General features: G+C 37.4%; 1 long non-coding RNA gene across 2 annotated transcripts in view; it reads left to right on the forward strand.

Moving 5' to 3' along the window:
• The window catches only part of LOC121899941, a 160088-nt gene that overhangs the window by 101750 nt on the left and 32914 nt on the right, over positions 1-25424 (forward strand). Inside the window, exon 1 of one of the 2 annotated variants that reach the window (XR_006096833.1) lies at positions 12130-13474. The exons of the other annotated variant lie outside the window; for it this stretch is intronic. This is a non-coding gene — a long non-coding RNA (uncharacterized LOC121899941). Of the gene's footprint in view, positions 1-12129; positions 13475-25424 lie in introns of those variants that run through there. 2 annotated transcript variants of the gene reach the window in all.

Genomic DNA, 25424 nt, shown 5'->3' on the forward strand with positions numbered 1-25424 from the left:
AAACGGAGTAGCTTTTTTCTGTAGTGGTAGGTAATTTCAAACACAGAGCTCAACAAATATCACCAAATACACAAGCTGTTTTATGTGCAACTTGGCTAACTATCTTGCTAGCTACCAGTACGGTAGCTGATACCCCCTGCTGAGGGGGTTCCTGACTGACATCGCAAGCGGCCAGGGAGATAGCCGGGGCAGACTTATCAACCTAGTGGCAGTGCTGGCGATGATTGTCAGGAATGCAGCTGCTATTATGAGGAGCATAAAGTGCCCTCAAATTGGGATGAGTATTTCCCAGTTAGAAAGTACATTATTAACGTTAATGTGTGATAATGATCATTAATTGTAGATTTTTTTTTTAATCAGACAATGGATATGTAGATGATGTTTTGTTGAAGTTATCTGGTTAATTCAAATGCAGCACAGCCCACAGCCACAGCAAGAAATGGGAGCTTAAAAGAAGATCAGCTGATCACATAGCCTGTCCACATAGAAAACTGGAGCTTTTAGTGCAAATCAATTTAGGAGTTATTTTGAGTTGATAGTAATTTTCCCCACTGCACTGCTACACTGCATCTTAGGGTTCCTCCACCTGCCAAATCCCACTTTAACCCCCAGTGCTGCAACTGATTATTGTCATTATCTAGTATTTTTTCCAATGACTTGTTTAAAAATACCGGAAAATTGTGATAAAAGTCCATCACATGTTCCCAGAGGCCTGTTTGTCCAAAACCCAAAGATATTTATTCCTGTAACACAGAAAAGCACCAAATCATTATATTTAAGAGGCTCAAACTACCTAATGTGTAGCATTCTTGATTTATAAATGACTAAGTTTGAGTTGTCTTGCATTACAGACACATTTTTAGTGATCAGTAGCAAAATGCCAAAATAACAACCTTAAAACAATGTTAAAATGTCCATTTTCTTTATTTGTAGACTCATTTACAATGAACATTCACTCTCAGTGCTAACCGTGATGACGGTTTCTGTAACTGTAACTTAACAATAAAAGTTGCTTGAATGCCTTTAATGTGAAGCAGCACCAGTAGGAAATGTTGGGTTTGCATTAGCAGTACCTGTGATGTCTGTGCCTCCCAGCAACTGTAGGTTTTTATATTTTGTGACTGTTTAAAGCGAAGCAATGTCTACTTTTGAGACTTGTCAAAGGTTGCAGACAATCTGTCTGAGAGAGAGAAGGTCAAACCAAAGAGTTTCCTTTTCAGACTATTTGAGATTGTTGTAAATAGTTTGCAGAGTCCTAAATAGGTAAAACTATCAAGTATTTTACCATAAAAAAAATTCCAAATCAGAAAAAACTAAACATAAATGGTGTACTAATGATATCTAGAGAGGGCTGTTCTTCTAGTTTTTAAAGGTTATGATGATGGCACATGGTGGAATTAGTTAAAAGATCAATGGAAAAATAACATCCAACATGTTTAGCTCCTTCAGTAGAGCCAAAAATCACTTGACTTAAAAACATCCACAACTGAAAGCAAGGGTCCTCATAGGAAATGTGGTCTTAATTTGGAAAAAAAAACATTTGTACTGGGGTGAGACTGAGGCTACCAGTTTGTTTTGTTTACCAACATATCACAAAATGCATAAAATATGATGTGAAAATATGAGCTTTAATCATGAGCAGGATTGTGATATGTACTGGTTGTCAACATAATGCATGTTACCGAGATGACGTTGTTTTCTGACAGTCTGGAAGCTTCGTGGAGACTGTGTGCTTTTATTTATTCCAGGTCACTCTGTGTTTGTCAGTGTTAAAGGAAAGTCTAAAATGACACAATTAGTATGACGTGCGTGTGCTTTGACATCATGATTTAGTTCCAGGAGCAAGGTTTGTGTGTGAATGTGTGTTGTGTGGACCTGGCCTTGCAGGAGGTAAATCAAACAACAACTTGGATCAAAAGAGAGCCAGAGTCAGCCTTTATTTAAAAGGTGACAGCAAAGGCGCAGTGGGTGAGTGTAGCTGAGGCTCTGCTCGGTCAGGGCGCCTCCAAGGCTCAAACACAGGTCTGCTCTGCTGAGGGAGAGACGGGGAGAGAGGGAGGGGGGTCTCAGTTTGGTCTCCAGTCTATAGGCCAGGTGCGATGGTCACAAGAGACAGGATAGACCAAACAAAGGTCAAACATGTATGAAGTACAACATTACTACCTTCTGTGTACATGTGAAAAAGCTTTTCTAGTGAAGAGTTTCATCATGGTGCACATTCTTGAAACAGTGATCACCAGTTAGCAGTCAAATGTAAAGTTCTCATAGGTAAACATATTAGCAGATGTTATGACACAGGACTCCTTCAATGTAAGACATGAGCTGAGTTGATCAAACCAAGTCATTAGCTTTGTACAGGCAATACCTCAAGGTTTATGTGTGTGTAGAGCTGTAACAATTCATTTTAGTTAGTAGTTAGTTGCCAACTATTAAATTAATCACCAACTATGACTGATCAAGTCAATCATTTTGAGTCTTTTTTTTTTTTTTTTTTTTTTTCTTTTAAGAAAAAAAAAGTCCAACTTCTCTGACTCCAGCTTCTTGAATGTTACTATTGACTTGTGTCTTTGGTATTTTATTACAGTAAACTGAATATATTTGGGTTGTAGATGTCGCCAGAGTTTTGGGAAACAGTGATAAACATTTTTTACCATTTTCTGACATTTTATGGAACAAACATACTGATCAAATAATCAGCAGATTAATAGATAATGGAAATAATTGTTAGTTGCAGCCCTATATTTGTGCATTTTTGGCATCAAAATATTGTACCAGCTGTATTTGATAGTTCAAGTTGATATACAATTAGGTTATGTGTAATTTGATATGTAGAGGAATTTTTATACTTTTAGTTGATTAATTTTATGCTCTGATAAGAATAAAACACGAATTAAAAACACACAAACAAACAAAAAAAAAGACAATTCAAAAGTTTTAAACAGTGACATTTATTGACAATGGTCCCGACCAACTGCATCTAAAATACACTGACTATATACAAGATGAACACTTATCATATTTAACTTTTTTTACTGTATGTTACATCTAACATGTTAATATGTTAAATTACATATAATAATCATGTCAAAATAGCCAACTGGTCTTTCTCACTGATTGGTGATTTAGTAAATGAAGCATTTCTTCATTCTACTTTTCAGTCACTTGCTCATGATGTACAATCTCCTTTCAAACTCTTGGAAGTGTGAAGTTTTGGGAGCAGAACCAGCTGCTTCCCATACAGGTTGATTGCTTTTTTCCAAACTGTTTTCTTTTTTTTTTTTTTTGGTTGCCCACCATTTTTTAAGACTGTCTGTGTGACATAATGTGAGGTAGCAGGAAACTATTTGTGGTTAAAGTGAGCTTACTGGTGGCGACAGACATGTATTAATCTAGCAACATTAGGGCTACAAACCAATCATAATGCATCACTCAGGATTGATTGATTGATTGATTGATTTGTTGATTTGTGTGTCTTGCACCTTTTCTGGTGCCCAGCCCATAGGAGAATACAATACACTAGACAATAATCAGGACCACATGACAAATTGTAATGTACAGTTCCTCAAATTCAAGAGGAATACATTTTTAAACATTCAGTTTACGTGACAGAAATATCCTGTTATGATGAAAACAGTGTTCTCTGTCTTAGCAGCCATGCATTTTCTACAAATCTTACCAAAACAAAAATCTCCACATTACAAATCCATCTCAACATATCCGCTTCACACAACCAAAACATATCAGGATTCTTTGATTTAATCTTTTCAAACAAGTAATTCTTCTAGTCACTGTACAAAGGGCAATGGAATACAAAATGAAATTTATCCTTGACAACACCAAGATCACAAAATAAATAAAAAAGTAAATAAATAAACATTGTTCTTCAGAAACACCTTTTATACCTGCCTACCCCGAGTGCCAGTGGTAAAGTACCTGTTCTTAACTGAACACACAGGGACCTTTGCCTTCTTTGTAAATTTAATTTTGTATATGGTTCCGTGTGGTAATCTTCTTTGATTTGAACATAATTTTGAAGCTCTGGCTTCTTACAAATTTCCTCCTTCCATTGTTCTTTATAAAGCTTTAATAGTTTTTGTTTGACTGAATTTATATTAGACTGCAAGTTATTCCTGAAAATAAAATTCAAATCAAAAAGGGAAAATATTGCAGCGACCTCTCTTAATCAAGGATGACTGTGTGCTTGATCCCAGTTAAAGATCTTCTTGGTCAGTCTTTCCTCTGGCAACTGAACAAAGCAGTTCCACAACTTTTGAAGTAACAAGCTCATTCTGAGCACATTAGCTGTGACACATACTGTACTACGTACAATACTACAGGAACGAGTATGGAGACCAACATTAGAAAAGTGTCAGTAGTTCACTCCAAATAAAGTCAGAATGCAGAAGACCTCTGTGTAATTTTTTTGTTGTGTGTGTGTGTATTGACCCATAATGCAATCACAAAGGTAATAAAGAAGCCACTCACAGCCAAAAAAGAAGAGAATAGCATCTTTCCATGTCAGTACAAAAGGGTAAAGTACATTGATTTCTTGTGAGTATAAGTATAAAGTTTAAATCTGTTTTAAATCTGTACGTCTTCGACGCTGTCCATGGTGCTGATCCTGCTGATTTGCCTTTAAGTCAAGAATCTTATGACAAACTGTGTCAGCCAGAGGCATTAGTATAGGCTCTTTTTCAGTAGCCTTGTTAGTTAGTCTGTGTGTACTAAAAGAAGGTAATCAGTGAAGAAGCACATACTGTATCACAACTGTATTTGGAAAACTAAAACTCTCAACAACAAAGGGAAAAACATGGTAAAGTTTGCTAGTCAACCTGCTGCATTTCTTTAGTCTTTAATCTCTTTTTAGTTCTGGCAAAGCACCTTATAATCTTACCACATTATTCAGTGCAAATCATTTAAATTGTAAAATGGATGATTATGAGACACATATTTAATAAAGACAAGCAAGAATCCATCCAAAATATAGCATTATATCCACCATAAATATTCATGTGACCACTGAAAAGCACATTTAAAGCTCCCTTCAATGTAAGTTGCTTTGCAATTTCCATTTTACAGTTTCATGATCACAGAATATTTTCATAAGATCTTTAACATGTGGGTCTGACACCCTGCAAAAGACTTCCACCAGCTCTGAAGGGATATCAGATAATGAAAAGGACAAAGCTCAAGTTAAAAGACAACAAACATTATTTTCAATTGTTGATTCATACTGAAAGGTGTCCATTGCAACATTTTATTAAAATAAAAACTCATAAAACAACATCTAACCCACACTCAATGTGTTCAATTACATAACATTGTGATAACAGCTCCCACAGTCAATAGTGTTCAGCTGGCAGTAACCATGCTAGCAAGTTAGCTCGCCCTGCAGGCTGTAGAGGTCCCTCAGGAGTTACAGTGTTTGTGTATGATGTGTGTTGATTGAAATTTAAAGGTTCCATATCAGAAGGTCTGAGTCCATATTTATCAAGCTTCTCAGAATCACTCATAGCAATTTTTCTGAAAGTTAAAAATACTCCAACCTCAGAGTAGGACTTGAAACTCATTTATGAATCGTCCTTCTCTTGCTTTCACTAAGGCGGGGGAGTCTTAAGAGAGAGTGTGATGTTGCTGTTTTCCGACACTCAGCCACAAAGTAGAAACTATAATTATGTGTTGCAGTTCTCTTAAATAGATACAGTATGTACACACCATCTAGCCTTTGTAGGCTGTAAACAAAGCTACTCACGTGGGTTAAAAATGTATATGTATCCCATTAAGTAAATTAAAATAGTAGGAGGCCTAATTTGACTCAGCTGTATGAAATCAGCCTCATTCAACCACATTGTTTTACAATTTCTATAATATTGCAGCATCTTGTTTATATATTGCATATATATACATGTGATAAACTGTGTACTGTGTTGCATCACTGTATGGCATCTTCTCTTCCACAGTCCCACTCCCTAATTAACTTTACCTCCTGTCAACTTTTCTTCCCTATATGAGGGGAAACACACATATAAGCGCGATCAAAGTTTGATTCATCACTTTCGCAAACTTGCATGTTCCCCGTTACAACTTTTTCTTTTTGTAGAAACAATCTTTCAATACATTTATTCTCATCAATCTTTCATAAACCATCTCTCCTCTCATGGAATATCTCTGCCTGAACACCATCTCCTGGAAACTCCTAACAGGTCAGGACTCCTCTCTTGCTCTCCTAAATATCAACAAATATAGGGGTGATTTCCTAAATTAGGAAAATTGATAAAATGCTTTTACTCCTAGTACTCCTAGGAGTGACTTCCCTCTCTGAAAGCTTGACAAATATGGCCACTGATGTTGGATTCATACCTTATGTTGCTACCATAAGACTGATAATACCCGAAGCCTCAAAAGTGTTTGTGTGTGTGTAAATGTGCTGTTCGTCAATTAGTGACCTACACTGTCAGTCTTTCTGCATGCACCTGTGCCTGTGTTGTTGTATTTGTGCATACAGTATGTGTGCACCAGAGATGATGAATGATGATAATCTAGCCTTGAACCACCCAGTTAGTGTCCTAACCATTCACACACACACACACACACACACACACACACACACACACACCAACACACACAGAGCAGATTAAAGGACAGAGCAGCAGTAATGTAGTAGATGGTCGTAGCTGTCCACTGGCTGTAGATCTCTCCAGCTGTCAGGGTCACAATCAAGGGCAGGCAAGAACAACACACACACACACACACACACACACACACACACACACACACACACACACACACGTATACTCACTCTCCAGAACAGTACTTATTAGACAAAATTCTGTTTCTCCTTAACATGGGTAATATAATTTGCTGAAATTGATATCTTCTCCACACACCTCTCTCATTCTCTCTCTCTCTCTCTCCCTCTCCCTCTTTCTTTCTGCCTCTCTTTGTTTCTTTTTCTCAGTAATGAGTTTAGCCTCAGTCTTGGGGTTAACACTTGTAGTAAGTACAGAGTGGAAAATGTAATTATTCTAATTGTTTATTCTCCCATTCTCCAACTCTTCAAGCTAATGGGTTGGTACTATCAGCATTTGCCTGAATACCCTCTTCTTCTTGGCAAACAACCAGAACTATTATTCCACTACTCCCTATGTACAACCAGACGGAAACCTTCTGGGCCTTTAAGGTATTCAGTGAAGGCCTAAGAAAAAATATTGAATTTTTTTTTTTTAAGAATTTTTGTACTCTTAATTAATATTTTTTTAATTATTTTTATTCACTCAAATAATAGCCATAATTTCTAGATCATCGTTATAAACTTGGACTAATATGTCTTGGCAAACAGTGGGTTAATATAATGTAACGGAAAATGGACCAATCACAATTTTTCCTCCGATGGTAGCTAGGTGAATCAGCAACTCCCCTCTGCCAGGACCTTCAGTAGCTGTAGCCTGTGTAATTCAAGTCAATGTGGGGATGAATGTGATTTTGACAGTTGTCTGAGCATCATATTTTGTTGAGTTGTGTGTGGGACAGTATCCCAACATATTCCGGGCATTCGTGAACATATAGTGGATAAGTGACCCACGAAGGTAGTCAGTGAGTGAGCGAGGGAAAAAATAGACGATAGAATGACAACGAACGGTAACTCACTAACCCAGTAACTCCCAGTTCTATTTTTCTGCTGAATGAGAAAGATGAATTTACTTGTTGCCCTGCTCTGGGTAAAATTTGACAAGAACACTGCAGTATATTTAGTTGAAGGCCAAAAGGAAGCAGAAAGTCTTTGTTGACTGCTTCATGGGCACAAGTTGCTGGTTGTTAACTGGTCTCAATGTCAATCTGTGGACATTTTTTTAAAAACTGTAACTGTGATTTGAGTTTGACTTTTGTTCAATTTTGTGTCTTAATTTTTGCTGTGTTTGAATTTATGTTGGGTATTGCAGTGTCCAGGCACAGAAGTCAGTATGAAATTGATATATTTGTCATTCATTTTCCTATTACTAGTCTGCAGTCAAGACACATTTCAGTGAGAAATGAACACAGTCATTTTATCATTTTAATTATTTGATAATCACAGTTTCCTATGCATGCTGTAAGAAGTATACTGTAAACCTACAATTTGCATCTCTAGTTTTTATTACCATGGCCATTAAATGGCAATAAATGCTTTAATTAAGGCCAGTGAAAAACGGCTGAGCATAGCTTAAAAAGAGCTTGTGCCTTTTCTCATTTCACCTCAGGAGGTGTTGGCTGGTCAGTATGAGACATCTGATATCTGCATTTAACTTGGTTGAATGGCGTTGCTGCCTTTACTTCTGGTAGAGAGATCTACATTGAAATTCAAGTATGTCTAAGCTCGAACAAACTCAAATACATTGTATTAGCAATGGATTGTTTTAACAGTAGCTAATGATTATTCTAGATATTTTACTTTCATTCTAGCTAAACAAATATATGAAATAAGTCAACATGATTTGCTTGTTTCATTTATTTTCACAAAATAATATAGGCTTTTACATGTCATATTTAAATGTAGTCATGATAGCCAGTTTTGTGTGAATCACCTTTATGTGTTGTGAAGCCAGTTAGGGCAAAGAAACCTTTAATATGCTGAACTTCCATGTGACACTGCTCTGGCTATTATTTTTATTGCTATGTTTGATTTTTTTTTTTTTTATTGCCACTATTGAAGGCCCAGGGTCCAGGGCCACGCTTCGCCATTCTGTACAACTGTAGCCCATGTTAAAGTAAAGTAGCATGAAGCATTGTGGATTTATCATTCATGTCCTGTTCTGATTTTTATACTGTTAAGATTACATGTCATGACCCCTGTCAGACTACATGTACTGTATATGTGTGTTGGACTTTGGTTTCATGCTCTTAGGAGTGGGAAAGGGTTAGGGTTAGGGTTTAGTAGTGTACTCTGTTCATTGCGAAAAAACGTACTGTTGAAATGAGGTGTCTTATGTAATGATTTTTTTGCACTATGTACCATAATTCAGATAAGCTAGAGACTTTGGAGTAAAGGATTACACTGTTTCAGACAGCCAATCACTGTAAGATATGTACTTTGTTGTAAACAATAAGAAGTGACTAGATTTAGAGTTTGAGGAGGGAGTGGTTGATCTGACCTCTGTAACTAGGTCAAACTTTCTCGGAAATGTAATGTACATTATATTTCTTAATTATGCCATTGGTAATTTCCACCACACCCATTATACACAATGAACAAAATAGTGTAACAGTACTGCATGTTGAACACCTTCACTTTGACAAATGCATGTTATCTCAAGGGTTGAAGGTTAAAATGTTCTTCTCCCTGTCTTTTGTAAGGATATATTGTGAGATTTATTGAATAGCCATCAGTATTGTTTCCATCTTTCTTGCTGAGTGCACATTAGTGTGGTGTCACTAAAAACAAAATTTATGATTTTTTTTTTTTTTTTAAAGTAACTCTTTGTCCTTCAATTTGCTAATGTGTTGTCTTATATTCCATTTCACAATTTATGAACTAGGCTGTTTCCCTCATTTACAGTCTTTGTGCTAAGCTTAGCTAACCGGCTGCTAGTTCTAGCTTCATATTTACCACACATGGTGTACAAGAGAGTGGTATTCATTGATCTTCTCATTTAAATATCAGTGAAAAGCAAAGAAGCACATTTACCACAATTTAAAAATGTGTAATATGCCACCTAAAACTGACTGAAGAGCAGCAGCATGGATTTTGATTGGCTAGCTCCTTCGGCTGCTCTGTGGGTTTGATGTCATTCAAATAATTAAATCATAGATTCCTGGAAAGAAAACAGAATCATTAATGATCTTTTTGTATGTTATTTTTAATTAATATACAATAGCTTTTAAATATTGACACACTCAAAGTTCTATACATGAAAGTGGACCTATTATGCTCATTTCTAGCTCTATATTTTTTATTCTAGGACTCCACTAGAGTAGCTTTACATGATTCAAAGTTTTAAAAAAAACTCCTTATTTATCTTATACTGGCCCTTTATGCAGCCCCTCAGTTCAGCCTCTGTCTCTAACAGGCAGTCTTAGCTCCTGTCTCTTTAAGCCCCTCCTCCCAATGAGCCCATTCTGTTCTGATTAGCCAGCTTTCTGGAAGCCTGCCGAGGGGCAGTTGCTGCTGTGAAAACCCAACATTTCCTGCTTTACCGCTCCACATTAAAATATTTTAAATGACTAAATAATGGGAGACTTTTATTGTGAAGAATTTACAGGAAATGAAACATGTTCTCACTGAATTAGTGGAGCTTCATTAGCAGTGCTAAAAACCAAGTGACACAACAAGATATGGAGATATTTGGAGCTCTTTGTTCAGCAGATCAGTTAGAAATAATGCAGGGAGGAATAGTACAAGTAAAAACAGCCATGTCGGCTCAGGCTGAAAGTAGAAAAAAAATGTTGGAAACTCAGCGTTCAGAGCAGTCTGAAGCTGCAGGGATTACTTCTACATACGTTTACCTCATTATTTGACACTTTGGCCATGAAATTGTTATGGTAATGTAACTGATCAACTTTTCAGCTGCATCGTTTTCTTCCAAGTACTCCAGTGGTAAAAATGGGAAGCTGTGTTTTTCAGAATAAGTGTGAAGAAAGATTAGTGCAAAATGAAAACTATTGTTACACAATCATACTCTGCTATTTAAACTGATCCGGTATGTTTTGTGTATTGTGTTGGGGTTGTTTCTTTTTTATCTTTATTGATGCAATAACATAACAAATAGACATAGAGACATAAGACAAAGCAGTTGGATGGTGTCAGAACACACAGACATTAAGACAGCAGAACAGTTGACATTGAACTGGGAGGCTGAGTTTAACAAGTTGTGGTAGTGTTTGTGATGTGACATGGGGTTTAAGTATGTTTGTAAGGATAAGACTGAAGATGAGAGGTGGTTTTTAAATGTAATTTATTGAGAAAGTTCAACATTTACCAGCCATGTTTATCAGGCTACTATTAGGACATGGAAAAGATCATAATGTATTATGATGAGATGCTATAGTTTCATTTGCTGGTATTTGGCTGTAATATGTGTCGTTTGTAGTGAAACATGTAACGTCACATATAATCCAAGAGGAATGGCCACATTTTTGGTGCTCGTAGGCCACCATGCCATATTTTTAGACTAATACATATTATTGCCATTGGCAGATTAGTAGTTTTTATTTGTGAGAAAGCGTTTTTGTCGGTCCAAAGCAAGGTCATGACCTCACCTTGGAGGGAGGGTGAGTTTGGATCTCCATTTTTGGACTGTAAAGAACTCTTATACACTATCATATAACAATTTGGAAGCTTGGATATGCTGGAAAACAGATCAAACAATTCCAATTTCTCAGGGCATTGTTCCAACAACAGATGTTACTGCATAAACAAATTTAATAGAATATCATCTAAAAACTAGAGCACCATTTTGTCATTTAAAATCTTAGTGCTCTATTGATGAACTTTGAGTTTGTGTAGGTGGCACTCTCCCTGTCACTGTCACTAATTGTTAAGCACCTACAGTAGTTCTTCTGTTTATTGGAAACACACCAGAAGTATGAAAAACACCACTGCCTCTATCCACTGGGATGTTTCCCAGAAAAGACCAACCTGACCAGAGTGTTAAAAACAGGAACACAGAGCATTTTTTAACTGGCTAGAGGTTAAATCAAGAGTAATGTTAGGGCTTATTAACTAGAGGCAAGGAAACCATCAATCTTTCAGTTACTGTAAGAAGCTTTAACACAGCAGTACAATTACATCTTGTACACTCTGCTCCTCATTTTTCAATTCTTTCCAGGAGATAAAACATTCTGCAAATTCTACAACTCTGTCCTCTCACCACATCCCTCTCATCTCTCTCTTCCTTTTCTACTTGTTTCTACTTTTCAGCTGGTGAGACAAGGTTTGCAACATTAATGGAAGCTTGAAAACTTCGACCACAGGCTTTTGAAGCAGCAGAGAGAGCCTCCTCTCCCTCCCTCACTCTTCTTTCTCCTTTCTGCTGCTGCTGAGCTGATAAATGTTGCATGGAGCTTGCTGGACAGATCCTTCTCCTAATCCTCTGGTCAATACAACAACTCTCCATTCGGCTGGTTTGAAAGTGTTCCATCCCTATCACCTCTCTCTCTCTCTCTCTCTCCACCCTGAAAAATGCAGCAGAGCTGAGCAGTGTTGGCCTACAGACCACTGACATGACTGTCAATCCTCATCACGTGACAAGGTTTTTTTTTTTTTGTTTCTTCAGTTTGAGCTTTGGTCACATTATAATTGATAGAGATACTGTAGGTCTGCAGGTAGTTTCCCTAGCGTCAGTGGAGAACTGTTAAGGCTAATTCATGGTAGGTCGCTCGACACTTTTGATAAATGTCGCTTTGTCAAGATGCATAGATTCCCGTGTTTATGCTCACATCATCAGGCAACTCAAAATGGTTGTGAAATTGCAGAGTTGGTTGTCTACACGGTTTGAAATGTTGAATTGTCAATATCTTGAAAGACAGACTTCAGCTGACAGGAGGTTTGTTTTCCTTTTCAATCACTTAAGTAATATTAAGTGCCAAGTTGGCGATATCTGAACTTTTAGGAAGATTCCCAGTTGTAATTATGACTTTGAATGTTGACATAAATGGTATAGTTACAGCTTGGAAACTGGTAATTCCAGTATAATACAATCCATACCCAATCGCATTGTACCGCTGAGAGGAAGTGTTCTTTTAAAGAAAGAGTAGGATGATTCCCGCTATGTAGGCAACTCATCACCCACAAATGATGCTACTTTCCTCTAAGTCAGAGTCAAAAATATGCAGCCAGGTCTCCAAGAAATTACATTTATCTGCTACACATTTTGTTGCATATACATTTAGGATAGAATATATTATCACCTGGATTATGCTTTTTATCAACAACAGAGTAATAATTGTTCATCATCATATCTGGCAAGTTGCAAAATGTTGATAGTGAAACTTTATGATTATGTTTAGGCACTAACAGCATCTGTTTAAGGTTAGTGGGTTTTAATTAGGAATGTAATGGTAAGTGTGTTCGTCCCAAACTGTTTGGTACAGGATGTTCACTTAGGTACATAGCTTTCCTCTGTTCAGTACACTCCGTGACCCAAACAATTGCTGTCAAAATAGTTTAAAAATCCACTTACTCCAACGTGTGGAACAATAACTGTAGAGCGCAAGTTCCACCTGGAACATTTTAGCAGCGCACCACTTAGCTGTAGCATGCTCATAGATGCTAGCCGGCTTAGCCAAGGTACCCTGGTTACTCTGGTTACCCTGTAGTGTCACTACCATCATATTGACAAACGAGAGACCCATAACACTGACCGAGTGCCACACTATTTTTAAAATATGCTCTCCATTATCTCCATAGTGAAATGATACTGCGTCTCCCTGTCCCCCTCCCCTCTCTGTGACAGTAGGCTTTTCACTCCACCTTTGAGTGAAGCCGTTCAGAACAACTATGGTAAGTGGACTGCATTTATATAATGCCTTTCTAGTCTGCCGACCACTCAAAGTGCTTTACACTACATGCCAACATTCACCTATTCACACACTGATGGCAGAGGCTGCTGTGCAAGGTGCCAACCTGCTCATCAGAATGCTCATTCACACACACACACACACACTCACAAATCGATGGCACAGCTTTTGGGAGCAATTTGGAGTTGAGTATCTTGCCCAAGGACACTTCGACATGCGGACAGGAGGAGCCAAGGAATTGAACTAATTCTGATCAGTGGATGACCTGCTCTACCTCCTGAGGCGCAGTCGCCCCAAAAACTATCAACACATTTGATTTCTGAGGTGATCACGAATGTGTTTCACGAAGACATTTGTTGGGATAACATTTTTTTTATCTTAACATATTCTAATGTGTTACCTGCATTGTAAACCACACATTCACATTTGATGATGTCTCTCACATAAAAAAGCGCCCCTCCTCCTCTTCCATCAGGTCTGTCTCATACACCTTAACTGCTTTCCTTTGACTTTTGTGTGGTGAAAAATTGAGCATTTTGAGCAGTTTAATCATTGACCTAAGTATTGAAGAAATGTCAGGTTTAAGCTCTGCTGATATCTGTGAGTGGATTCATGTAAACTGAATGTAAATATGCAAATCAAAATGCAAAACTTCGGAACTCCCAACAAAAAAGCAACAAACCAACAATTCTATTCGGTGTGTGTGTCATAATACAGAATGGAATTATGACATCAGGAGGTCTGTATATACTCCAGTAAGTACTCAGACAGAGTTACTTCATTCCAAACTTTTCAACGGGTCAAGTACTACTGTGAGTGCATCTCTTCAGACAGTCATACAGTATGTTTTCCAGACTGAGTGCATCAACACTGGGCAGCTGATTTTCAGGGTTTTCAGTGGGGCAGAGCAGGAGGCTCTAGTGAAACAGGTGGAGGAGCTGAAGGTTCAACTCCAAAAGGCCGTGGAACAGAGTTATTTTCAGGAACAAACGGTCACAAAGCTCTCCGCCAACCTGGAGTCAGAGGTGACAGAGAACGAGTCTCTCTGGAACCAGGTGGAATATTTAACCAACGAGCTCCACAGAGAGAAGACATGGAGACAGCAGCAGAACAATCTGTTACATAAAGAAAGAGCCGAGTGTTATGAGGAGCAAAGTTGGAGGGTGGAACTTGGCAAGGAACTGGAGTCAAAAACACACACAAAAAAAACCATTTAAACTTGTCTTAAGGACTAAAAGATATCTAAATATTGCATACTCTTATTAATGTACCACTTTAATCTCCTTCCTTTGATGTCTATCAGCAACTCACAAGGAAAGGTGTGCATTTCACTTCAATGATTCTAGTAATGGCAAGATGGTATTCATGTTTGGAGGAAGCTGTACTTGTTGACCTCACGTTATAACATGATTTGACCCCTATCACCAGAAAAACCCAGAGGGGTTGTACAAATTGTCTGACAATTTCTACAACTTTCCACGACTGACAATTGGACATTTACACCCACTTCACTTGAATTTTGTGCCTACAACATCTGCAAAACTATGAATGCCTTCCAGGAGAAGTGTGTCATTATCCCCATATTTAAATGTTTAGTTTAGTTTATTTATTTGTACAGAGGTTACAATAAAATATTGCACAGTAAAAAAAGTTATATTAATTGTGCAGGAGAGGAAAGAAGCCCAGAGGGCTTATACAAAGTCCTCCCCTTCATTTCAACAAGTCATTAAAAATATATTGAGTCGTAAAAACAATACATCAAATAGACAAAAAACATGTATAGCAGAATGTGAGAAAAAAAAGAAAAAAATATCAAGACAGAAATTTGAACACTCTAAACATGCAAGAGATGTGAGACATACCCAGTCACACAAAATTCTGGCTAGTGAAGTTTGAAATCATTATTTTTGGATTAAAAGTATCTGATTGAGGTATAAAGGATATCTAGCAGCCCAAACAATATTGCAATGATTGATATATGGATAGATTAGACTATAATACAGGGTTAAATGAGAAGAGGGATGAATCAGAGAACAAACGTTCCTCAATATTCCCATCATTTCCATTGACCATTTGCAACTTCAATATGAAGTTAGTCTTTCATCTACAATAACTTCTAAGAATTTTGTAAATGGGACTTGAAACATTTCTGTATCATTTATGAATATTTGTCATCTTTTGAATATTTTTTGTTTTTATTGCAAAATATCATGAAATTAGATTTATCAACATTTAGAGTGAGTTTGTTCATCTGAAACAAAGTAATTTTAATCTATTTGAAATGCAGCCATTTATGGTACAAATTGTTCTCTATTGTTTGAATAATTGGTTAGCCATTCGAGTGCAACATTTTGTAGTCCATATTTGTTAATCTTGGAAATAAAAATATTGTGGTTAACTGTATCAAATGCTTTGGATAAATCTAAAAAGATACCAAGTGCATTTTTTTCATCCAAGGCAGTAGAAATCTTGTTAACAAGCTGCAACAGTATCAATCATGTTGAGTATTTTTTTTTCGAAAACCACATTGATGTGTGTACTAGGTGTTGTTCTCATCTAAGTGCTTTGACAGTCTTGCATAAACAAGATTCTCTAGAACTTTGAAAAACAAGGTAGTATAGAGATTGGACAGTAATTTGTGAAAGTATCATGATCGCCTTATTTGTAAAGGGGTATAACTTTAGCAACTTTAAGATCATGTGGCACAACACCTGTTCGTAAGGGTAAGGAAAAAAATATGGGTAAGAGGATCAATGACTGAATAACTTTTTTTTTTTTTTTTAATCAAGTTACTTCTGATTCCATCATGTCTCTCAGCAGAATCCTTTAACTGCATAACATTACTATGTATCTAGCAGTAGATGGCTCAAAATTGCAAAATGAGGAAAATTTACCTGTAATTAAATCAGTTGGAGTCTCACCAGAATCATCAAAATTCTTGGCTAAGGAAAATCTTACATATATAAAAAAAAATGTATTAAAACCATCAGCTATCTCCGTGCAGTTAGGAGGAATTCCATCACTCCCCAATATTTCAGATGGCCCAACCACAGGAGCTTTTTTTCTAGTAATTGATTAATGAGGTTAGAGGAGTGGGATTCATAACAAATTTCTTATATAATTTATTCTATACAATAGAGGATCTTTTTAATTCTTCAATCACTCAAGGTTTCCCATTTGTGGAGTAATTTGTTTTTATTGATCAATGGAAAACATTTGTTGAAAACAGAAATGAAAATAGCTGAGAATGTGTGATAGGCTCTTTCAACATCTTGCTGATGGTAAACATCTTCCCATGAAATTTAATTTATCAATGACTTGAAAGACTCACTATTCCCTCTGGATTATTTGTGATCTCTTGCGGGGTATTTTTAGATTTGCTGTGCTTATTGACCCTGGTTTGAATCAATTGAAATACCGGAAGATGATCAGAAATATCAGTCAGCAATTATCCTGCAATAATATTGTAATCTAAATAATTACTTAATATGTCGTCAATAAGTGTAGCAGATGAGCCTTTTATTCTAATAGGTGTATGAATCAAGGGATAAAAATAAGTTGAAGAAAGTACATCAAAAAAAACATCAGTAGATGGCAATTCATATTTTAGGAGGTTAATTTTGAAATCACCAAGTAACATACACATTTTCCCTTCCTTACATATCATTTCCAGGGTACAGTAGAAGGCGTCCATGAAAGTGCTGATGTCAGAATCAGGTGGTCTATAAATACATCCAATTTTAATACTTTTACCATCAAATAGTGATCAATGGGGAATTTCGATGAACAATGATTCCAAGTTTCTGAAAAGCAATCACTGAAAAGATATGCTTCATAGTGGATAAATATTGAGTTAGGTGATCATAGTTTTTAGGAAGACTTCAGATATTCAAGTGAAAAGATGAAAAGCACATACTTGATTATCCTGCGATTCGCTTTGGGTTAAACAATTAAACTGATCCTCATTATAGTATTGACATGATAATTTAGCATTTTTAAAGTTATCAAGATTACTGTCAGGATCAAAGTATTCATCGTAAATGCCAATATTGTCATTATTTAGGTCAAAAGGGTTAAAAAACTAAAACATTGCTTACACAGGACTCAAAGTCATCAATTATGTTGATATTAGTGTTAGAGGATTCAGTGGAGCAACTCCTGATTCGAGGGCAACTCTAAAAACAGCACAGCAAAACATCTCTAGTTTGGTCAAGGAGGGTGAACAACTACCTTGTCATACTTCAAGCAGGCAATGTTGCCTTTCAGTCTCTCAGCTCTGAGTTGGGCAGCAGTTCTTTCTTCTTCAGTCACTTTCTGAAAAGTCTTCATTAATAAAAAAAAAGTTAGTACCCTTGAGGTTCTTTGCACATTTTAGGCTGTCTTCCTTATCCTTGAACCAGAGTAGTTTCAGTACAATATATCTTGGATGTCCAGTGTGTCAGTAATTTCCTATGCGATGTGCTCTTTCAATTTCAATGAGCTTGGGGTCAATTTTGAGGTGGTCAGAGAAAGTTTTTTTGCAACCCAGGAAAAGGGGGGATATTGATCTTGTGTTTGTTAGTGACACTGAAATTGAGTGATAATTATAAACTGGTGAAGAATGTGAGACCAATACCAGCACTGCCTAATTTGGTTATGTCCATTTGGTTCTCTAGGGTACCCTTTGCAGACTGTACATGCATAAAAGTGCACCAGTTGAACATGTGGAACACTTGTGCACATGTAGATATAGTATTCCATTGTCTGCTATGCTATCAACATCCTGTTTGTTGTATATCAGGGGCTTAAAACATATAAATTACATTTCCATCAAAATAGTTGACTGGATTGCTACAAAAGCAACACCTATATTTCTGAGAGTGCTTTGTATTTAGTCAGGAAGTAGTGAGTTGTGGATACAAGATGGCTACTCTGACCTCAGATGTTTCACAAAGCTGGAATAATGGCATCAGAATTCCTGATGATGTGATTATACTCTGTATAATCAGCTATTAATGTGTTATTGTGTATAGTAGGCATGCGGCAGGTGTGTGTATAGTTGCTTCAACTCCCAAATATAGGAGTACACTGTTCTATAATGTTGGAGACTATATGTTGTGTTCCAAATCTTGTTTTTTGCTAGGACATTCTGACCAGTCACCATGACTAATATAACCGTAATATGAGCAGCTGATCCCATTGCTGTGTTGGAGAACTGATGTAATTAGCGCTGCTGTGTAAATAGTGGTAGATGTTTGTCACACTGCTGTAGAATTAAGTAAAGAGTTTTATTTGTGAACCTACAGAGTTTTATGTATGTGGCTCTTTGTTACTCTACTGCAAACTGATCATCTATAGACTACCTCATTTCTTTGGAACTGTTATTTTACTGAACAGGACATCGGCAAAACGAAACAACAAATAGGACAACTGAATAATTTTTCACTGTCAACAGCATGAAAGAGTGTAAGCCCAGGATCAAACTGACTATAACAGTCAATATCTAAAAAAGCACATTCACACACTGTAAATGAATGTTCCCAGAAGAAAAACGTACATGGTTACACAATAGCACAGGCCACAGTTAGAGCACAAAAAAAAGAAATATAGAAAAAAGAGAGGCATTCAGAAAAAGAAAAGGGGAGTTGTGGCAGCAAGTACTAACAGGGATGAAATGAGAGGGTTCATGGTGTGCGCTGGCGTGGGAGAACTTTCAATATGAATGTGGAATTGAAATAATAGATTGATTCACACAGTGAAGAGTGTAGGTAGACCAAAATGTTTCACCTGGAGTGTTGAGCCAATTAAATTTAACTTCCTGATTCCTCAAAGTTTCCTTTGCCCCCCAATTTAATTCAGACTTTCCAACCGATTTGGACGAGAGCCAGTGGACAGTGACAAGAGTTTTCAGCCTTCATGCAGGTCCCCTCATTATGCCTTCACATGTTGTGTGCACAGTTGTTGGTGGTAGACGATGAGGTAGCCAGTCCTGTAGGTGCATGATATAAGGAGTTGGAGGGTTTCTTGCTTGCCATACCCATCTCCAGTCTTCATTTATTCTCTGCCAGTGAATGAGAAATGTACTTACTTAATCGACTACAATCTGAGATGATTAGAAAAAAAAAATTTTGGTGGTCTGAAATTTTTGAACAATTACTATGGTCAAGGGTTGGCCATAATTACAGAAAGGCAGCAACAATGCTGTTGAAGCTTAGCACCATACACCATTCAAGTTTCTATATGTGATTTGTTTATCTTAAATCATTTGCATGTTAGTTAGGTTGGTAACAAAGACTGACTTGAAGACAGGAAGTAATGTTCCAATGAGCAGGTCCGAGTATCGTTTGATGCAAAGGAAGACAAATGGGGGGTGATTGGGGGCAGCGATGTGCACATTTCCAAAGATACAGGAGGCATTGATGCCAATACAAACACTGCAGGTTTCCAGATGCTCAAAAAAAGTTGCAAATGTTTAGTGACATAGAAAGTAGTGAAGTAGGAAATGCAAATGCATTCAGCTGAGAAATATACAATACTTTGTTTACAACAAAACCTAAACAGGATACCTTCATCATAATTAAAAGACTGATAATAATCTCATGTCTGCACGCTAAATATGAAGCTACAAGCAGCAGCTGGTTAGCACAAAGATGGAGAAACAGCTAGCCTAACTGTCTGAAGGCAACAAAATCTGCCAACACCTCTAACATGTTATAACTTGTGTTTAGAAATGACAGTTTAGTGTTACTGGGCTTACCTGCCAAACAATTTCTTGGCTAGGCTAAGCTAAGCTAACTGCCTGCTGGTTGAAGATATGTGAATCGATGGTATTGATGTTCTCATGTAATTTTCTGTCAGAAAACAATGAGCATATTTACCAAAATGTCACAGTATTCCTTTAAAGCAACAAGTTCTGCAGTCCAACCAAATACGTTGTTTCATCATGTGACTCCGGAATGACACATAGGAGCATTTTATAATCCGTTGCCCCATATCGGCAGTAATCTACAGGACAATATCATCTTTGCTTTCCAAAACTGTTACAAATCACTGTTAAAAAATAATGATGTTTTATGATGTGTCAACGCTGTGGTTAAGGTCTGGTTAGGTTTAGGCACAAAAAACAATTGATTAGGTTTAGGGATCGTGGTTTGGTTAAAGTTATTGCTTCCTTAAATCTAGTTGACCCTTGTTGTCATGGCTACAGTAATAACCATGGGATTGAGATTAGGGGATGACAAGCAGTTGGAAACAGGAAATGAACAGCCATCTCCTGTGGCAAAGTCCACTGTTGGGTTAATGCCTCCATCCACCCCTCCTCCTCTGAATGAGGAAAATTGTTGACATATACTGTATATACATCTTCCAAACTACACCACTGCTCCAAGTCATAATTACTATGGCCGCTAGATGGCATCTGTCACTCAAATGTAACTATATGTCATTTTTGGGTGACTGACATTATGACCTATTGTGTCATTTTTCTTGGGAGGACAGTCTCCTTTAAAAGCAGGAAAGACAAAGAAGCTCAGTCAGGACCTTGAATTTCTGACTTTCTTCTCCAGGAGACACTATCACTATCAAATGTTATGACATTTCACTTTGTGGAGACAGAATTATCTTCATACAGTTAGTGACAAACTACCCTAATAAGTAAATACACATACATTTTAAGGTTAAGACTTGGTTTTTGTTCAAACTTAGGATAATGGTTGGAATTAGGCATGTATGTGTCTGTGCTTACGGTAGTCTCCAGGGAATGAATGTAAGTCAATGCAATAAGTGACAAAAACATGTTTGTGTGTCCTTAAGTGTGTGTGTGTTTGTGCATACAGTGCTGCTTGAAAGTTTGTGAAACCTTTAGAAATTGCTCTATTTCTGCATAAATATGACCTAAAACATGATTAGATATTTACACAAGTCCTAAAACTAGATAAAGTGAACCCAAATAAATAAATGAGACAAAAAGAAATCAAAAAGAAAAAAGAAATTATCCAATCTTACATATTTGTGGGACGCAAAAGTATGTGAACCCTTGCTTTCAGATACTGGTGTGACCCCTTTTTGCAGCAATAACTTCAACCAAACGTTTCCAGTAACTGTTTATCAGACGTGAACATCGGCTTGGAGGAATTTTAGCCCAGTCCTCCTTACAGAACAGTGTCAACTCTGGGATGTTGGTGGGCTTCTTTGCATGAACTACATGCTTTATGTCCTTCCACAGCATTTCTAAAGGATTAAGGTCAGGACTTTGACTCGGCCATTCCAAAACATTATCTTTCTTTTGCTGTAAGCACTCTTTGGTAGAACGACTTGTGCGTTTAGTGTCGTTGTCTTACTGCATGACCCACCTTCTGTTGAGCTTCAGTTCGCAGACAGATACCTTGACATTTTCCTGTAGAATTTGCTGGTAGAACTCAGAACTCATAGCTCCTCAATGATTGCAAGCCGTCCTGGTTCAGAGGCAGCAAAGCAGCCCAAACTGTGATACTACCATCACAATGTTTCACAGATGGGATAATGTTCTTATGCTGGAATGCAGTGTTTGCTCATCACTAAACATAACGCTTCTCATTCAAGCCAAAAAGTTTGATTTTGGTCTCATCCTTTTACAGAATATTTTTCCAATCACCTTCTGGCTTATCCAGGTGGTCTTGAGCAACCATAGATGGCAGCAATGTCCTTTTTGGAGAGACGTGGCTTTTTTCCTTGCAACTCTGTCATGCACATCATTGATGTTCATTGTTCTCCTGATGGTGGACTCATTAACATCGACTGTAGCCACTGCAAGAGAGACCTTTAGTTTCCTAGACATTACCTTGGGGTACGTTGTGGCCTCCCAGACTATTACACAATTTTTGTTGTTCAACCACTCCTGGAGAGGGTAACAATGGTCTTGGATGTCTTCAATTTGTACATGATCTGCCTCACAGTTGACTGTGAGTTGTGAGTTGACTGGTGGAGTCCAAACTCTTTAGAAATGGTTTTGTAACCCTTTCCAGCTTGGCGAGCATCAACAACTCTTCTTCTAAGGTCCGCAGAAATCTCCTTCGTTTGAGCCATGACACACTTCCACAAACCTGTGTTGTGAAGCTCAGACTTTGATAGTGAAGACCCAGATTTCTCTTCTTTAAATAAGGCAGGGCCTCCCAGACTCACACTTGATTGTCATCCCATTGATTGAAACACCCAACTCTAGTTTCCCCTTCAAATTAATTGAAAATCCTAGGGGTTCACATAGTTTTGCCACGCACAAATATGTAACATTGGATCATTTTTCTCAATAAATAAATTAACAAGTGTAAGGTTTTTGTCTCATTTGTTTAACTGATGTCTCTTTGTCTAGTTTTACGACTTAAATGGAAATCTAATCACGTTTTAGGTCATATTTATGCAGAAATAGAGCAATTTCTAAAGGGTTCACAAATTTTCAAGCAGCACTGTATGCACGCCCACATGTAGAAATTCTCCATTTATTGTTCAATAACATACAACACTGGAAATAGACTGAGTGGTTCTAGTCATTCATATGTATTTTTTCTCTTGAAAGGAGGGTGCCATCAGCCTCTTGAGAGAAAATGAAAATGCACAACAAATTTAATGTTGTTATGAGCAACAGGTCATGTCATACTTTCATTTGAAAAATGGCTCGAAGGTGAATGTACAGTAAAATGGTATGTGAATGGGTGAAACAAATTTCAAACCACTCTGGTCATTAGTTTTAACGTTGGTCAGAGTCAAGCGAATGCATGGGCAATCACATGACCTCCATGGCAGAGGTAGTGTAATTAATGATTCTCAATTTATTCCATTATCACATTAAATACAGCACAATCTACACAGAGAGAAAATAGAATGGGACCGAAGAAGAAGAGTATGACTCACTCTCTTTTTGTCTCTAAGTCTTTATTGTGTGTCTCTTAAACTCAGTATGTCCCCCTCTCTCTCTGCTTGCTTTACAAGCCAGAATTACCACTTCCAGGGTGTGAGAGCCATAAAAAGGCGGGTGACTGTAAATGCAACCAGGATAATGGGGGTGTGATGGGCAGTGCTGAACATTTTACTGCCTGTTAGTACCTGTTACATGTTGCTTTTATTCATTTATCCCCCTACTTTATAGGGAGGGACACTTAAATGGGAATACTGCTTGATTTAAAACCACCCAGTATAATGTCTGCCTACTGTCCAAATTTGACAGTGTGAACAACTCTCTCCCCAAGGAGTCTAATGAAAGAACTAGATAGAAATATAATAAAAAGGTGAGTGAATGTAAATGCAACCAGGGTAATGGAGGTGTGATGGGCAGTGCTGAATATTTTACTGCCTGTTAATACCTGTTACATGTTGCTTTCATTCATTTATTCCCTTACTTTATATGGAGGAACTTTTCAATGGGAATACCGCTTGATTTAAAAGTACCCAGCAAAATGTGTTCCTATTGTCCAAATTTGACAGTGTGAACAACACTTTGTCCAAGGAGTCTGAAAAAAAAACCAAACAAACAAAAAAAAACAGATATGAATATATTTAATGTCCACAGGGGGTAAAATATGAAGCAGAAAATAGCTGCTTTTGTTAGTCTACAGAAAGGGTGTTTGAGCTTTTACTGTACATACAAAATGAGCTTTATTGTATTGTGCTAGTAACATGTTAAAATGAGCCCACCATGAAATCACCCTGGGCGCTGCCACTTTGTCCACAAAGACGGTCCCCAGGTGTTAAATACATTATCAAAAGAACTGTAAGTCTGTTCTTTTTATGTTCGGGCATGACTTATAAATAATAATAATAATGCATTTAATTTGTACTGCTGTATTGCAGTGAATCTCAGAGTGCTACAGCATTAAAAACGAAAACACCCATATAAAGAAAATAACAAGAGTCAAGATGAAAAAGCCTTCCGGAATAGAAAGGTTTCTAGGCCTTTTTTTAAAAAGGGACTAGGGTCTGTGCTGCCTTCAGATGGTTAGGAAGGCTGTTCCACAAGCGTGGTGCAGCAGAGCAGAAGGCGTGATCCCCCATGGTGTGGAGCTTAGTCAGGGGGCCCAGAGGGGCAAGCTGCTGGCAGATCTGAGGGTGCGGGTGGAGGTTTGTGGTATGATCATTTCCTGTAGGTAGGGAGGCGCTTGTCCGTTGATGGATTTGTATGTGAGTAGCAGGACTTTGTAGTTAATCCTGAAGGAGACAGGGAGCCAGTGCAATGAAAACAGAATTGGCAGCACTGTTCTGAATGTACTGGAGCTTCTGGATTCTCATATTATACACCCACAGCCATCAGTTCAACATCAAAGGCATACATGATAGTTTTTACTGTGTATTTTCCTATCCTTATGTGATAAATTGGATCATGGTTATAAAGTAGGAAGGGTAGGTTGTCCCAGGAGAGACCGCCTTGATGTATTGTTTTGCTACATACAGTATGAGAATAAAGTAAAAACAGAACAAATCTTGCATTTTGATGCCTATAAACTTTTCTACAAATATGTTAACTCAGGGTCATATCTTTTGATATGTATCACTACTAAGCTGTACTCTGTTAAGACGTTGTGTAGGGCTGAAATGCAATCTGGATATCTGACCCGAATAAGAGATTTCATGTTATTTGAAGAAACTTGCTATCCAGACATCATCTGAAGTGACATCAGAAAACTGTACACTCCACACTGACTTATTTAGTAGCAGGAAGTTTGAGTTTCATGTTGCTGAGTCCAAACACTCAAATATATCCAGCATTATTGAAGTTTTTCGGATTTTCAAGCGCCTTTTTAGTCTGCAAGGAAACATGGCATCCTGACAGGAGGTAATGGAACTGAGTGGAAGAAAGGCATTTTATGCGTATCCTATCAAAATATTAAAGTGAGACAATGTTTAATTTTTGAAAGATTAAATAATGAAGGTTACGATATTGTAACCCTAGTTCTATAAGAACAGGCAGAGCCCTCTACTGGACTCTA

Source organism: Thunnus maccoyii, chromosome 7 (genome assembly GCF_910596095.1).
Source record: "Thunnus maccoyii chromosome 7, fThuMac1.1, whole genome shotgun sequence".
In the NCBI taxonomy this organism is placed as follows: domain Eukaryota; kingdom Metazoa; phylum Chordata; class Actinopteri; order Scombriformes; family Scombridae; genus Thunnus; species Thunnus maccoyii.